Source organism: Plecotus auritus (assembly GCF_963455305.1).
Source record: "Plecotus auritus genome assembly, chromosome: 1".
NCBI classification, from domain to species: domain Eukaryota; kingdom Metazoa; phylum Chordata; class Mammalia; order Chiroptera; family Vespertilionidae; genus Plecotus; species Plecotus auritus.
In genome coordinates this window covers 66,461,833-66,478,675 of record NC_137770.1, presented here as the reverse complement: position 1 = coordinate 66,478,675, position 16,843 = coordinate 66,461,833, and the positions used below count along the sequence as shown (strand labels likewise).

The 16,843-nt window shown below is 39.7% G+C and overlaps 1 protein-coding gene across 2 annotated transcripts in view; it reads left to right on the top strand.

The window, feature by feature from the left end:
• The window catches only part of SEMA6D (semaphorin 6D), a 606,507-nt gene that overhangs the window by 422,015 nt on the left and 167,649 nt on the right, over positions 1 to 16,843 (top strand). The window contains exon 4 of one of the 2 annotated variants that reach the window (XM_080642310.1): positions 4,278 to 4,309. The exons of the other annotated variant lie outside the window; for it this stretch is intronic. The gene's annotated coding sequence lies outside the window, so the exon portion shown is untranslated. The remainder of the gene's footprint in view (positions 1 to 4,277; positions 4,310 to 16,843) is intronic. 2 annotated transcript variants of the gene reach the window in all.

Here is a 16,843-nt window from a genome sequence, read left to right as displayed (position 1 = left end):
CTATGTAAGTAATTGTATAGACAAGAGAAAAATAAAGGTTATCTTATTTAAACCACTGTTATTTCATTCTCCTTACCCACAGCTGAAGCTACCAAATGATCAGGAGGAAAGACCTGTAAGTCACGGCTTGCATGGCTTGATCTGATGGGAGGGGAGACACATCTCCCTCATGAAGACCCAGCCTTCTCCCAGGGCTTTATCCTGGCCTTGCAGCTGCCATCTGCCACGTAGGCTCCCTTCCAGTCACTTAACTAATATTTCTTGAGCGTAGATCGGAGAGTTCTCCGAAGTTACATTGGGGAGTGGGAGAAAGGTGGACCTATTAGTGGAAGGTTAGAACGTGAAGTTGGTTTAAGGGAAGTCATATAGCAATTCTGAGAGTGTGCTATGCAGAACACTAGTTTTTCAGAATCTTCTTGGGTGCTATGTGCAAAACTTGCTTCCTGGGGTAAATAACTATTTTAAATGAGAGATGAAATAAAGTTAACATTTTGCCTAATTTTAAGAAATCTATAATATTATTCACCGAGAACCTCTGAAAGGGAATTATACTGTCAAGCACCCACCACACACTCCTTTATTCTAAAACCAGGAAGTTCCTTATTTAGAAGCATCTCAGGAAAGGAGTGTTGAGTCAGATACACCAGGAAAACACTGCCTTAAAGTTCTCTGTAGATCTTCACAAGAGTGGCTGGGACTGGTCCAGGGCAAAGTCACTGTGACTTGACAGCAGCGATTTCCAACCTTCTTCATCTTGTGGCACACATAAACTAATTACTGGACTTCTGTGGCACACCAAACAATATATTATATTTGGTGTGGATGCAATTTTGACTCATTCACACTGGACGGCTATGGTAGCATTGGCTCCTGTCATTGTTTTATTTGACAATCTAAGGGAACAGAGGTCTGTGCCCCTGACTAGTCAGGTATTGCATGTTTTAAAAATTCTTGCAACACACCAGTTGAAAATTGCCAATCTACAGCAATACGGGAAACATAAGAATAATGTTTTATTTTACTCTTTTTTTTTCAACTTAAGGATTGTCTTTATTTTGAAATTATGTGCTTCCTATGCTTTTAGTGCTGAAATTTTTCTTTTCAATGAAATGATGGTGATGGGAGAGATGATCATTTCTCAAATATGTTCATATATGTTTTAAATTAAAACTCAGCATCTTTATGCCAGCCTTTTTATTTTAGTTTAATTGTATCATGTTTTAAGATACTTAGATATCACCCATTTCAATCCCAACATTGATAGATGAAGGAAATGAAGTTCTGAGGATGATAAAAGAAAATGATAATAAGTTGATTATCACTCATGCAAACTCTATGCATTAGGAACTGCCATTCCACACTCAAGGACTTCATGGCATGGACTCAGGCATTTTGATGCCTTTCATGATATTCACTATAATAGGAAATTGAAAGGTTTGTGCAATCATAAGAAAAGCATGAAGTGTTTCATGAATTGGTGGAAAATTAGCAACAGCAGGATGTCATGTGTCCATTTCAGTAGTATTTGGTTCTAGGCAAATCCAAGACAGTGCATAATTAATTATGATTAATTGTATTTACTTACATTGTTTGCTTTGTGGATATTTCCATCTCAACCGAGAAGGTGTGAAAATTAAGCAGAAACTTGGGAATCATTCAAGATCGCAGTGAAAATGTTCTATTAATGATCTAATTCCAATCATTCCCATTTATAAAATAATCCTAAAGTTAGTTAATTTCTCTGCATGAAAGTTTCTTCACCTAAAAAATATTAAAAAATGAAAGGATTAAACTAAATCTTTTCTGAAGTCCTTCTAGCTATAAATTTCAAGGATTCTATAACTTATGTGGAGTTAAACAGTAAATAAGGCCACATTAATTAGCATCTATATTACCTACATTTTCTCCCTTTTTCAGTGATTTATGGATTATCAAAGTGAACAAATTCATAATGGAGAAGGAAAGACATTTGGAAATAATGAACAAGTTGCACTTATATATTACTGTTATCTGTGGGCGTGGAGTTCTTGGGGTGCTCCGAAGAAAAGAATTTCCTAAGGCCCCCCTGGGAGGATGGAGTTTCATGGAAAACTTTATTGATGATGTAAAATTAAGGGGTTTCCGTCCAATGTCCCCTTCCCATCTGTCCTGCCATGGAAGAAGTCCCATCTTGGCTTCAGCAGGGCCAGAATAAAGGCCACTACCCAGAATTTCCGTTCCGTGTTAACGTGCAGTCCAGTCCGGATCAGGCTAGCTTGGCTTGTGTCCCCAGCAGCAGTCCATTGCCTGTGGGGTTTGAACAGCCATTGGCCAAGCTTAAGGCCACATGGCTATGGAGAGAAAACAGGCGAGGGCTCAGGCAAGTGCAGGTCAGGGAGTGTGGGATTTTAACCAGTGGTTCCCTGGGGAGCATGAAGCTGTAGCTTCCTGGCGAAGCTGCTCAGATGTCCGTGCTTATAAGGTCTGGCCTCCCTGTGCTTTCTTTCCTGCCCTACACTCTCTCTAAAAATTAATGGAAAAAATATCCTTGGGTGAGGGTTAAAAAAAGAAAAAGAAAATGGACATTCCTGGGTGCTAACTCTTTAGAGATTCTGATTTAATAGAGCTGGGCTGGAGCTCAGGAATCTGCATTTTGAATACACTCCCCAAGGGATCCTCATGCACACTTAAATTTAGAAAATATTTCCCCGAAGATGCAAATCACTGTGCTGGGGGCATGGTACTTGCAAATGCCCAAGCAATAAATAGTAGAAGGGTCAGAGATGAGATCAGAGTAAAAGAGGATTAATATTACTCGGGTTCAGATAGTCCTTCTCACTTCATTCTAGCCAGTGGCAAGTAATTAGCTGCTTCTCTTTTTCACCCCCTGTCTTTTCCCGAAAGGTCAACAAACTTTCCACTTAGAGAACCCTTTTTCTGAAAGTAGTTTCACTGTCACTGTGGGGAGGGAGATGGAGGGAAGCAATAGAGGTTGTGGATTTATTGGAGAAGCACTTGCCTTAATTTGTTTTCTCAAAAAGTACATGGAGTTTCAGGAGACTAAGGTGATAGTATAAACTATCCAGGTGAATTTAAATGTCATAATGTAAGTTCACTTCCAACTAAGATAAAGAGCCAGTACCCACATGATAATTCAGTGCACCTGAAACACATCCATTAGCTTTTAAATAAGTACAAGAATTTTAATATGCTTTCAGACCTTGTTTTTTCTGTTTTCTTCCATTTTTTAATGTTGATTTTCTTTTTCTCTTTTAAATCTAGTCCACTGTTTTGCACAGAACGCTGTTTCTGCCCTAAGGCTAAGAATGTTCTAGGTAATCAATCAATCAATTTTTGCCCATTAAGGAAGAGGGCTAAAATACTAGTAAAAAGAATCTTAACCTTTTGATGAATTTGGTAGCTCTTTGCTAAATACTTTTTTTTTATCCCCAGTGTCAAAACACCCAGAAGAGAAGCAGTAGTACACGTTAAAAAGAGGACAAGCTCCCCAGTCCCAGGGACTTATGTGACATTTGGGGACATTTTTTTCAATTCCTTGAGTATTGATGGACTCATCACTTGGAGGTAGTGGTGGTATTTTTAATTAAGACTTTCTAGCAAAGTTGGAGGATGCACATATTTAAAATATAAAATAGCTGCTTTTGCAAAGCAAACTGGGAAGAAGACATGGTACTCAGCTTAACTGAGCATCTAACTCAGCAACAGCTTGTGCATGGTGCTGTTCAAATACCTTCTTCCAATTTTCAGACTCTCAGGCTTGTAGAACTGATGGAGTGACTGATTTATTTTGTAAGATGCGAAGTCTCCAACTTGTTATTTCCAGATTGTGGATGTTATATGACTGAACCTGGTGGTAATGCGTGCTGTTCCAGCCCAACTGTTAAATTAGAGCAGTTCATGAAGAAAAATGAGATACGATGTTGCATGAAATGGTGTCTCAGCACAAAGAAAATTTTTTCTCATCTGTGGAGGGAGATTAAAAAAAGACATAGCTGAGATCTTTAAGTTGTTGAAAGTTCAAAAAAAAAATGTTTCACAACTACAGTGTCTAACCTGAGACAGTTTTTCACTCAAGTCTGTTCCTCTCAGCTAAACCTATTCCTAGCTTAATAGTGGAATTAAATACAGAAATTGGCTTCAGGTTAGAATCCAACTTGGCTTAAACCATTTTATTACTTCAAGCAATAGATACAGCAAATTGGAAAATGACAATTGTGGTGACAAAGGTCAGAAGGAATAGAATATTAATCCATTCCTCTATTTTTTTTTTCCTTTAGGTTTTTGACCACACAAACCAGCCTTCTCCAGGGTAAGCTACATTATATGCTTCTGTAATTCGTTGGGGAAAACCAGCATAATTTTATTGACTTTGAATACATTATTGTTGTGCGGTATCCCAACGTCAGGAGTGCGACTTTCAAATGGTGCCCAGAATTAGGTTTTCATCGGCAGTTGGGATGATGAGGGCACCCTCAGGACATGGCTTGATGGCCTGACCAAGCATGGGCTGTACCAATGAGAGAAACAGGGAGATCGACTCTGTTTCTTGCTTGATTAGCCCTTTTATGAGACAACAGACTCCTGTCTCTGATGGTCAAAGGCAGGGGGTTTCTTTGTGAGCCGCTGCGGCATGCTCGTGCCTCTCCTAAAGTCCACAGTGGGAGAATTAAAATGCAGAGTGCCCCTCAGCATGGCCCCAGCCCTCAGCTCGGGGAAGCCTTCCTGTAGGGTCCGGCAGAACCACGTTAGCCAAGTTGTTTAACTTTCCAGGAGTATCTGTCAAAACTAGCCATGGAGGATGCGTTAATCTCATTAAAGGACACACCAGGAACCCTTTTTTATTTCATTAGAAAATCAGGATGCATTTGATGTGCACCATCTGGTTTGTGAATACAGGAATAAGTTTTTCAAAAGGGCACATGTCCAAGTTCCATGCCTCATATGCTTGAGAAGGAAAACCCACAAGCAGCTCTATTTTTAATGAGAGCAATGCTAAAGCTAATAGGATTGGAGTGGATTTCAGTATGTGCCATGTCTCCCAAACTGCATGTGTTTGCAGTACCCTTGGCAGCCTCGTCCTGATTAGAGGCTGGGCTTCCCGTGGAAAAATGTAAAGTTCTCCATGTGTTAATTGGAAAATAGAAAGAGGCATCATTGTAGCAAAGCAGCTGGCTCCTTAGGTATTAATTATGGCTCCATCTATTATAAAAACTAGTATTTTAAAGGTATCTCTTATTATTTATTATGTTACTTTTAGAAACTGTAACTTTTCAAACCGTAGAAAAACAATCAAGTTAAACTTTACTATGAATTGTATGCTTTGTAAAAAATGCCTTTTGGATGTAATCACATATAATAATCACTTATTATAAATAATAAGCAGTAACTAAATAGTGAGGAAATACAGATTTACTATCAGTAGTTCATGTTAGGTCCTTAAAATACTTTTTAATTTAAATAAAAATATAGCTCTGGAATGTAGCCATCTCTCTATACAGGGATAATTTCTTCAGCTTCCTGTATAATATTAAAAATATTATACAGTAACAAACATGATTTGTGAGGCAATATGATGCTCTCCTTCACCTCTCAGTAATTGGTGGCATCTTCTGTATGTATTCCACAAGTCCAGCTCAGGCTGACGAAGGAAGCATAATTATATTACAGGCAATATCATGTAAGGTAATTACCATTGTCGGCGTCAATCCAATTAAAGAAGATAACTGGCTCTACTGAGTCAGAGTCCACAGAGCTTTCGAACTAAGTCCAGGCTTTGGGATAATGCTGTGATTGAGGATTTCAAGAATTTTCATTTTCCAAAATAATGTTGCTTATAAAATAGATAAGAATGTTGGGGATGGGTAGTAGGGAGAGATTGAATATTAGTAGAATATTTTTGTTTTATTCATTTAGTGATACATTTCTAATTTTTAAGCACAGAAATCAATGTACATTATCAACATGAAAGCTTCAGGCCACACAAGATCTTTATGGAAAGGTTAACATAGCATCATAACATCCTATGGTCCACTGTACTCATCTGGCATCTCATGCCAATCAGCCCCCATCCCATTATCCCTTCAGAAACCTTCCATCTGGTTCCTCTAAGACAGTGGTTCTCAACCTTTCTAATGCCGCGACCCTTTAATACAGTTCCTCATGTTGTGGTGACCCCCAACCATAAAATTATTTTCGTTGCTACCTCATAACTGTAATTTTGCTACTGTTAATGAATCATAATGTAAGTATCTGTGTTTTCCGATGGTCTTAGGCGACCCTGCTAGCGGTTCTCAACCTGTGGATCGCGACCCACAGGTTGAGAACCGCTGCTGTAGTCGAAGAGATGCAAGGCACTGTCTCCTGTCTTTGCACTCTGTGGAGGAAGTTGACTTGAGCGGCATCTTCCTTGCACTGGCTTATGTAGGGTCAGTGCAGGTGACAATATGAATTATCAGTAAGAATTAAAGAGGATCAACTTTGGTCCAGACCGGAATATAAGCCTTGGATACAAGACCCAGAGAACAAGAATTGAGAATTATGCCACTCACTGTGACTAAGATTTAGAAAAGGCCCAAGAGAGACTGTATATACCTGCATTGGGTGATGTACTCTGTGAAGATACCGCTAATTTCTTTGTGATGATTCACATATGAAGCCATATAGCAGAAAAACTTAGTCAGGGCGTCAGAGGGGAGCATTTGCTATCTAATATCCATGGCTCCCTTAGTCACTGCTCAACATGCTACCAACACTTCACACCTTGGAGTTTCTATTCTACATCTGGACTCTATCGCCTGCCTTGATCCTCTCCTTCCCACACATTTTCTTGCTCTCCCACAGCCATCCCACACTCTTGCCACTCTTTGTCCATATAGACAATGCTAGTCCTGCTTTAGAACTTACCTCTTCTCATGAAACAGTTCAAAGAAGTAGAGGAGGCGGCAGAGAAAGGATGAGGTAGGAGAGCTGGGCTGTTTTATATTCCACTACTGACAAGCCCCGTGATACTGAACAAGTCAACAAAGCTTAGTGAGTCCCAGCTTGCTCATCGGTAAAATGAAGTTGTTAGCATCTGTCCTGCCAACCTCATTATAATAAGTATCTGAAACGAAATTATAAATGGGGGAAAAGTCCTTAATAAATATAAAATTCCTTGCCCTGACCAGTTTGGCTCAGTGGATGGAGTGTCGACCTGTGGACTGAGGGGTCCCAGGTTCGATTCTGGTCGGGGGCATGTGCCTTGGTTGCGGGCACATCCCCAGTGGGGGGTGTGCGGGAGGCAGCTGATGTTTCTCTCTCATTGATGTTTCTGGCTCTCTGTCCCTCTCCCTTCCTCTCTGTGAAGAATCAATAAAATATATTAAAAAAATAAATATAAAATTCCATACCATCTGAGGGATTATATAGACATATATTTATTATAGTAAGCCCATCTACTCTGGTCATCTCCTTCTGTCAATCCCACCAGTCCTTGCAATGTAAATGGTCCCTCTGAAAACGCCTTACATTTGCCTGGCTAATGTGCCTCAGTTGGTTGAACATCATCTGGTGCACCGAGAGGTTGCTGGTTGGATTCCCTGTCAGGACACATGTCTGGGGTTTCAGGTCAATCCCCAGTAGGGGGAGTGCAGGATGCTGCGAATAGATGTTTCTCTCTCATTGGTGTTTCTCTTTCTCCTTCTACCTTCCTCTCTCTAAAATCAATTTTAAAACATTTTAAAAATAAAAAAATGCCCTACTTTTATTCCTTGGGTTAATGTTTCTGTGCTTTCTGTTTCTTGTTGAGTGTTTAAGAAACTTGAAGACAGGCACCATGTTGCTGACTTCTTTTCTGTTTTCACTGATATTACATTCATTTCATGACTTCCTGGGATAGGATTGTGTAGTGTTTGCTCTCTCTTTAGTTTTTCTCCAACCATTGTAAGCCTCTGGCCCAGCTTGGGCCTGAAGAAAACATGCTGTACTATGGGACAATAAGCATGTGAAGGAGTAGGTATGGAATTACAGGCCAGAGGGGTGGCAGGACTTGAAAATTCCATGTTCTCTCCATGTGCACCACCCTCCAAGCACATGGATGCACTCAACAAGGTGGAACCAGCTCAAAACCCTTTAGTGGGTTTTATGGAGGTTTCATTTAATAGGCATAATTGATCACATCTTTGGAAATCAGTGTTTGACTTAATCACCAGCCTTTCTCCCCTTTTTGGAGGATTCAGGGGTGGAGCTTTAAGTTCTAAACTTCTGATAAGTCTTGTTCCTTCTGATGACCAGCCCCCATCCTGAAGCTATCCAGGGGCTTTCACAAGTCACCTCATTATAACAAAATGCACTTCTATCACCCTTATCAGGAAATTGCAAGGGTTTTAGGAGCTCTGCATCAGAAACCAGGGACAAAAACCAAATATGATCTAGCCTCACAGACTATCTCTGGCAGGGAACCACACAAGGGCATGAATACCAAGAAGCAGGGATCATTGGAGCTGGCTACATATCTGCTGTGATTTTTCTGCTTTTATCTAGAGTTGTTTCAAGGAAATCTGCTGTCCCCTTGAATCTTGCTTACATATGGTCAAGAATATGATTTATAGGTTAGATGATGACACTGTATCCATTTATATTATTAACCTCTTGGTGGCCCGCGAACATATGAGCTGTTGAAACAAAAGCCTGCTCGTGATCTCACTGGAATTCTCAAGGCCTAATGGGCATGTGTCCAACTCAAAACTTCTACAGGTGGCCTCTAGCAATGGAAAGATCACTGGACACAAACTATGGATCTGGGCTCTACTATTATTCTTGCTGCTGAGTTGTACTGTGAGCTCAGTTTTCTCATCTCTAAAATCTGAGAGTCAAGAAAGATGATCTACATTGCCCCTTCTGATGCTAAAATGTACACAGTTCTAGGAAGGCTCAAAGAAAATTGCCTAAATCAAATGATAAGGGTCACATCAGATGTGTTTAGTGCAGATGCTGCCAAGGGCCTTAAAATATGTTTAACTGATTTGGAGAGAGTAAGAGTTTATATTTCTTTTCTTAAGTATATTAAAATGATATATGACTCTTCAGTCAGTCACCACATACTCTAATTAATGTTCTAAATAGTATCTCTGACATGACATTTTTTAATTCACTGATGTGGATATATCACAGATCATGAAAAAGCATATTATCAACTTTTTACTCTCTCAACTTATATGTAGAGAAACTGAGGCCCAGATAGGCTAAGAGACTATCTAAGGTTACAAAGCAAATTAGGGGCAGCAGGAGATGTCAGTCCAGAACTCCTCAATCCTTGTTTCTTTCCGCGTCTACTATACCAACCAGTTGGTATAGTTTTCCTCTACTGCCAGATTAAATAACTGCTTATCTTTTCTTTAAAACAAATAAACACACACATCAAGGAGTAGAGTATTACTGATTTCAAGGGGCAAGTGCCAGTGTGTTTAAGAACATATTTTTATCGAATAGTTCTGGCTGAATTAAGATACTGTATTCTATTTTATTAACCTTGCGAATGAGAAGTCCTGTTTTAATGAGAAGATGCTGCTCTGTGTGGCCTTACCTTGACATGTTGGTTATTGATAAAGCATGGGAAGGGGTTCACTGGCATTGCTTAGAGGGGAGAGAAGTGGGTGGTTGATGTGTGTTGCTTCTTCAGACAGGTAGAAGGATTAGGGAAGAGATGCCAATGTTAGGCTGGGCTCTGCTAGACATTTCTCTAGCCACTTTGCTTCTCTGTCTCTTCTCTCTGTCCATTTCTTATCCTTTTTGGGGCTCTTTGTATTGTCTTTGACATAAGTGAGGTCATAATTTGGCTTCTGAGATTGTAGTATGTTTCCTGCTCTTAAGATAATTATTCAAAAAATTTTCAGCTTGTATGTAAACAAAGACTCTGTTCTTATTCCAGTCAAGATAATATTTTTGTAGAATGGTTCATTTGTATGCCAAATGGGAGTAAACTTGGATTCTCTGCCATTTCCTTAAAGGGACTTCATGGTAATTTATTTACTTACTAGAGGCCCAGTGCATGAAATTCATGCATGGGGGGGGGGAGGGGTGTGTCCCTCAGCCCAGCCTGCACCCTCTCCAATCTGGGACATCCCTCTCACAATCCAGGACTGCTGGTTCCCAACCACTGCTCGCCTGTCTGCCTGCCTGCCTGATTGCCCCTAACCACTTCTGCCTGCCAGCCTGATCACCCCCTAACCACTCCCCTGCCATCCTGATCGACACCTAACTGCTCCCTGGCTGGCCCGATCGCCCCTAACTGCCCTCCCCTACAGGTCTGGTCGCCCCCAACTGCCCTCCCCTGCTGGCCTGGTCACCCCTAATTGCCCTCCCTTGCCAGCCTGATCACCCACAATTGCCCTACCCTGCTGGCCATCTTGTGGCAGCCATATTGTGTCCACATGGGTGTGGCCATCTTTGACCACATGCGGGCGGCCTTGTGTGTTAGAGTGATGGTGAATTTGCATATTACCTCTTTATTATATAGGATTTTATTTTATTTTATTTTATTTTTTAATTTTTTTAAAAATATATTTTATTGATATTTTACAGAGAGGAAGGGAGAGGGACAGAGAGTTAGAAACATTGATGAGAGAGAGAAACATCAATCAGCTGCCTCCTGCACAACCCCCACTGGGGATTTCCCTGCAACCAAGGTACATGCCCTTGACCGGAATCGAACCTGGGACCTTTCAGTCCACAGGCTGACGCTCTATCCACTGAGCCAAACCGGTTTCGGCAGTTTATTATATAGGATTTTAAAAAGTGTAAAAGTCTTTAATCCATGGATTATTGATTCATAAACTTCTCTCCCTTATGCTCTATCTCTAGAAATTATCTTTCCTAGCTTAATCTCAATGACCTGTTAATGATTAAGAACTAGACTAATTAGCATATAATAGGGTTGGTTTTACTCTTAGAGGAATTTTTACCTATAGAGTTCAACAATAGAATAAGAATGCTCTCCTTACCTCTTTGGACAAAGAGAAATAACTAATTTGCTAAATTTCCATTACAATTGCAAAATTACTAGATTATCTGGAAGGGAAGAGGCTATTTTTGTTTTGTTTTCTCCATCATTTAATCAGAATTTATTTTCCCATAGTTAAATAATGGTGTGTCAAGAACTTACAAGCATCAAATAACCTCCTATATCTGGGTATGAACATATTATATAGAATTTTTACCTATACATCTGTATTATTTACAAATTATGGATGTATAACTTTTATATAAGATTTTCTCTGGACCCACATTCAACAAAATATCTCAATCTCCTCTTCTCAAAAAATCAATATTTCACTTACCTGATGTGTGTGTGTGTGTGTATCTATATCTACGTGTGTGTGTGTGTGTGTGTGTGTGTGTGTGTTACTTTCAGCACCTTGTGTGTTTCTGGCACAACTAAATGAACATCTGTATGTTGAATACTTTTCTTTTTGAATTGTTTTGTAATCCTTAATAATTTCCTAAAGGATGATCTATACATTGTATGAAAATAATCATTAAACTCCTATGATTATTACAGTGCACTCTGCTGTCATTTAGTCTGTATTCATGTATTTTATTCTAGTTAAGGAATTGATGCAAATACTGAATGCAGTAGTTTAAAATTACATTGTGAATTTTCACTGATGGCAGATTAGAGATGTTTAACTGGCCACACTGCTGATTCTGATTGTATTATAAAGAGAAGAATGGAGTAGCCATAAGACTGCTGACTGTGCCTTATGCATTTCTACTATCCACACAGTCTAAAACCTGAGAGTCAAGAGAGATTATCTACTTGCACCGTGTAGTGCTACAATATATACAGTTCTAAGAAGCCTCAAAGAAAATTGCCTAAATCAAATGATAATAAGGGTCACATCAGATGTTTTTAGTGAAGATGCTGCCAAAGCATTGGTATATGTTTAATTGACTTGAAGAGAGTAAGAGCTTATATAAATAAGAACAACTAAATGATCATCTGTATATTGGACCCTTTTCCCTTTGAATTGTATTGTAATCCTTAATAAAATCTTATATCACATAGAGTTTAATAAATAAAACTTCAAATAAACAAAATAAGAAGGCATAGAGGGAGGGAAAGTGAGTATACACCATACTCCCATAGGAAAAACCATGTCAAGATCTATATTTTGAGCAAAATTGAGTAATCATTACCATCCTGTTTCTATGCATACAGATCTTGACATAAAATACAAATGTGGATTCACCGGTTTAAAAACAGAAAACAGAAGCCCTTGTCAGAGGCCATTTTGTCAATATCTTCCTGTTTAGGTATGCATGCGCTTAACTGCCCCTCTTTTGAGGAACAACTACCTTAAACACTTGAAGGCACAGGGGCATGTCTTAATTGACCCCAAAGGGGGTCTTTGAAGTTCACTGCTTGTAAAACGCATTTAAAATTGAAGTCTTTCTGCATCAAAATGGATTAGGTAAATCATGGGACTTATGAACACCTGTTACCCAGTGAACCTAGCTGCATCCTCTACCTGCTCTGGCAGGAACTCCAGTACTCTGTCAGTTTCCCCAAGTCCTGGGAGTTTCCAGGCGATATCTCCATGTGCTCAGGAACAATTTTCCCAGCACATGAATCTACCTGAGCTCCACCAGGGATGACACACCTCCAACTGCCCAGTATTGCCTCTACTGTTTTGGTGGCCCCACTGCTATTCGTCATACCTATAAGGCATGGTACATGTGCTCCATTCTGCCTAACGGCCTTGTCTTTCTCGCTGCCTTATCTGGCCTGCTTATTATCTCCCGGTGGTTGGTTTGAAAATATACAGACTGTCCCATAGCCTTCAATCGAGCAAGGAGGATAGATTTCTTCTATGCTTAAAGAGGAGTCCTAAAAAAAAGTGTTGCTTGAATCACATTGAGTTAGATAGTTTGGGTTCTTTCAAATTTTACTGCTAGCCCTCTTTTCCCCCAGGACCTGGACATGTTTCCAAGATACTGGATCAGAGACTGATTCAAGTCATAGACACGATGAGATAAGCAGACTCCCTGCTCCTCACCAATGCTTAAGAATTTTACATGAGCAAGAGCATCTCAACTGAGTCTGTCCTCCCCTGGGATGGATTCTTCCCAGGAGAATACTTAGTGCCACTGCCTGCCCCCACCGTACCCCTGCTAGACTTCTATTGTACTGCCATGTAAGTTCAACACCCATCCCAACAGTGGAGTCACTTTAACTAGAGCCCCTAACTCTCAGAAATAGGTTGGGTTCTATTTGAATAAACTTTTCTTATATATTTTACTACATGTGTGATAAAAATTTGCAGACGTGTCTGAACCTTAGCAGTGAAGAGTTTTGAGCCAAGGCTCAAGCTACAATCCTACCACAACATACATTTATAGTTTCTTACTCTTCGGAAGAAATACTTTTCCATAATCTGCTTCCTTTCTAGATATCTTACTCACTCATACTATAATAATTTATTCTTAGTACCATTTTTCTTCCAAAGTTTTAATAGCAATATTCTGTGCTGAAATGTTAAAGAAGACATTTTCTCAGTACTTCCTTATTTTGTCTACTGCTGAAAAATATAGTTAATAAACTACAGAAATGACCAATATGATCGTTTCCAATGTAGAGCGCAGAATGAAAGAAAGCAGGACAGGCAAAGAAAACAGATACTTGTGTAGCTCACTTCAAAGTGGATTAAGTTATTTAAGGAAAGACTTTATGTTATAGGGCAGTTAAAACTATTTTAAAACAGCTAGATGTGTTCAGAACATATGTCTTCATATGGCAAATGGCACACAGATGACTGAAGTTCTATCGTCATTCCTGATGTCTGCAGCACCCGAGTGAAAGCATGTGAAACACCACCATAATGGAAGCAACAGCAAAGGCACCTCTGTCAGAGTAGCATATGATTGATTAGTTTACCCTCCAACCTCCCCCTCCCACACACACACACACACACACACACACACACACACACACACACACGAGTCTAGGACTTTGCCTCAGAATGTCAAAGATACCATAGTCTTTGTGCTTTTCTACACCTCACCTGCAAGATATCTTTTCTTTCTTACATCCTAAATATCTAAGAATAAAGAAATGATTGAACTACAATGCTATCTATTCTATCACCAAAAATATCATATGTGTTAAAATGTCTTTGAAATAAAATTTTAATGATGTGGAAAAATACTCAAGCTAAATCATTAAGTGAATAAACAATTACAAAACTTTACAAACAATACATATAATGAAAATGTATGTGTGTGTTTATATGTATGAAATACACACATGCTTATAATTAGATTGACGTAATTACAAGAAATTTTTACTTTTTCTGTAGGGTCTATAATGAGCAACTATCTATATATGTATAAAAGGCTAATATGCAAAGTGTCTCCTTGGGAGTTTGACTGGGAAACCAGGAGTTCGATTGCTCACTATAATGTGCACTGACTACCAGGGGGCGGCTCAGAACATGGTGGGTGACCAGCAGCAGCCGTGGGGCACTGAGGGAGTGAGGGAAAGAGGAGATGGGGAGGCGGGGAACCTGATCAGCCCTGATCTCTGGCCAGGCCTAGAGACCCTACCCATGCACGAATTTCATGCACCAGGCCTCTAGTTAATTAGATAAAAGAAAATGGGACATTACATAGGAAAGTAAATCTTAGAACAGTGTTCACAGCTAGCTAAGATACATAGGATTATTGAAAATGTCATAGCTTTGGAGCATAAGCAAAAACCTTCAATAGTTTCTGAGGAAAGAATGCTCACCCTATAAGATCCACTAAGGTGGAAGTTGAGAAATCAAGTCAGACACTATTTTCAGAAGAAGCTACATTAAACTGAGGGAAAGTAGCCACATTTCAGGGGAGCCAGCGCAAGAAAGGGAATGCATGGATGAGCTGCTTAACAGTGGCATTAAGAAGAGGGCACAAGAATAAATATGTGAGATAAAAATAGAGTGTGAGGGAACCCAGGAAATTGGTGGGAACAAGTAGGAAGGCTGGGAGTTTCTGCCCTGGGCATGGCCCTACTTCAGGTCATCGTGTCTGTGGATGTGGAATTAGCTGGTGAGAGTCGGAGCTGCTTGTTAGGCATTGGAGTGGAATGTTCTTGAGAGAATGGCATACTCAGTACAAATGTTATATTAAACACCACCCTTATGCTGTCCCTGTGGTTGTACCATTGTCCCTTTGCATGTTTTGATTTATAATAGAAGTGAAAGTGAATTGAAGTATGGTGACCAAATCTCAGGGCTCATGGTGACTAAGACAGAACTTTCCGCTGAGAAAATAAGCATTTTTGGAAAGAAAATACATATACAATGCAATCATCCCTTGCCTACCTGAACAGAATAAATTAAATGTATTTCTTCCTTCAAGGCAAAGTTAACACAATACATTTTTGCATTGAAAAAATCAGTGTGGTATAAAAAACTCTTATTAAAAATAATTCCAGGAGGACTACGTTTGTGGACACTTTGCGTTCCTTTGCCTGGATATTACCCTTCTCTCTAATTTCCTGGCCCTTTGCTACCGTTTCTCACTGTCTCCAGCAGCTCCCAAGCCCTTTTCACTTGTCCTTAGTGTTTTCCCTGGTTTGGAAACTCCTGGTTGCCATGTGCCAGAGAGCAGGGGCCCAGGGAGCTTCCGTGTGGACCAAGCGCATGGGCTTTAGCACTCAGCTCTCATGAAGGCTGTTTGCCAATGCAGTGACCTTTTTGTCTTTTTTAAATTTAATTTATTAGTGCCGAAACCGGTTTGGCTCAGTGGATAGAGCGTCGGCCTGCAGACTGAAGGGTCCCAGGTTTGATTCCGGTCAGGGGCACGTACCTTGGTTGCGGGCACATCCCCAGTGGGAGGTGTGCAGGAGGCAGCTGATCGATGTTTCTCTCTCATCGATGTTTCTAACTTTCTATCCCTCTCCCTTCCTCTCTGTAAAAAATCAATAAAATATTTTAAAAAATTTAATTTATTAGGGTGACACTAGTTAACAAAATTATACAGGTTTCAGGTGCACAATTCCACAACACATCATTTGTAAACTGTACTGTGTGTTCACCACCCCAAGTCAAGTCTCATTTATCCCCTCATAGTCTCCTCCAGCTCCCTCTACTCCCCTTTTCTCCCCTCCCAGCAATAACCACACTGCTGTCCATGTCCATGAGTGTTCTCTCTCTCTCTCTCTCTCTCTCTCTCTCTCTCTCTCTCTCTCTATCAAATGCCTTTGTTGTTGTTGTTTTTTACTTTAAAATTTTTTATTCTGGATAATTGAGCCTGACAAATAAGTGGGTTCTTATAAGTGAAGTGATATCAAACATGTGTTCCCTTGTCAACTTGGTACATATCTGAAGTTCCCTAGCCTCTTTTCTAGATCTTAAAGTTATTAAAAACCTCAACAATACTAACAGGGTGTACAATGTAAACATGTTTTAGGACCTATGTAAATGTGTTTATGAGAAACAGCGATGATGTTGTTTCATGGCAGTGAGTTTTAAACTATATGGAGCCTAAAACTACAGATTATCTCTTTTTTATTATATTTGGGAGAAAGAATGCCACTGGCTATTCTAAAATCTGGAACTTTAAAAATGTGCATCTACATAACACAGAGCCAAATAACTGGCTACAAACACAGCACAGAGAAATACCTCCCCCCAGCTCTCCGCCCTACAGACAGACATTTGCATAATAAACAGATTTCATCTCAACTGTCTGTTTTACCCCTTCAGTTATTGGGGGAGAAGGGTAGTTTTTAAACTTCATTTATTCATTTATTAGGAAACATTTTCAGTTTTCCCTATATTTCTAGCCTATAATTGATCCATCCTTCATTCATCATCAGATATTT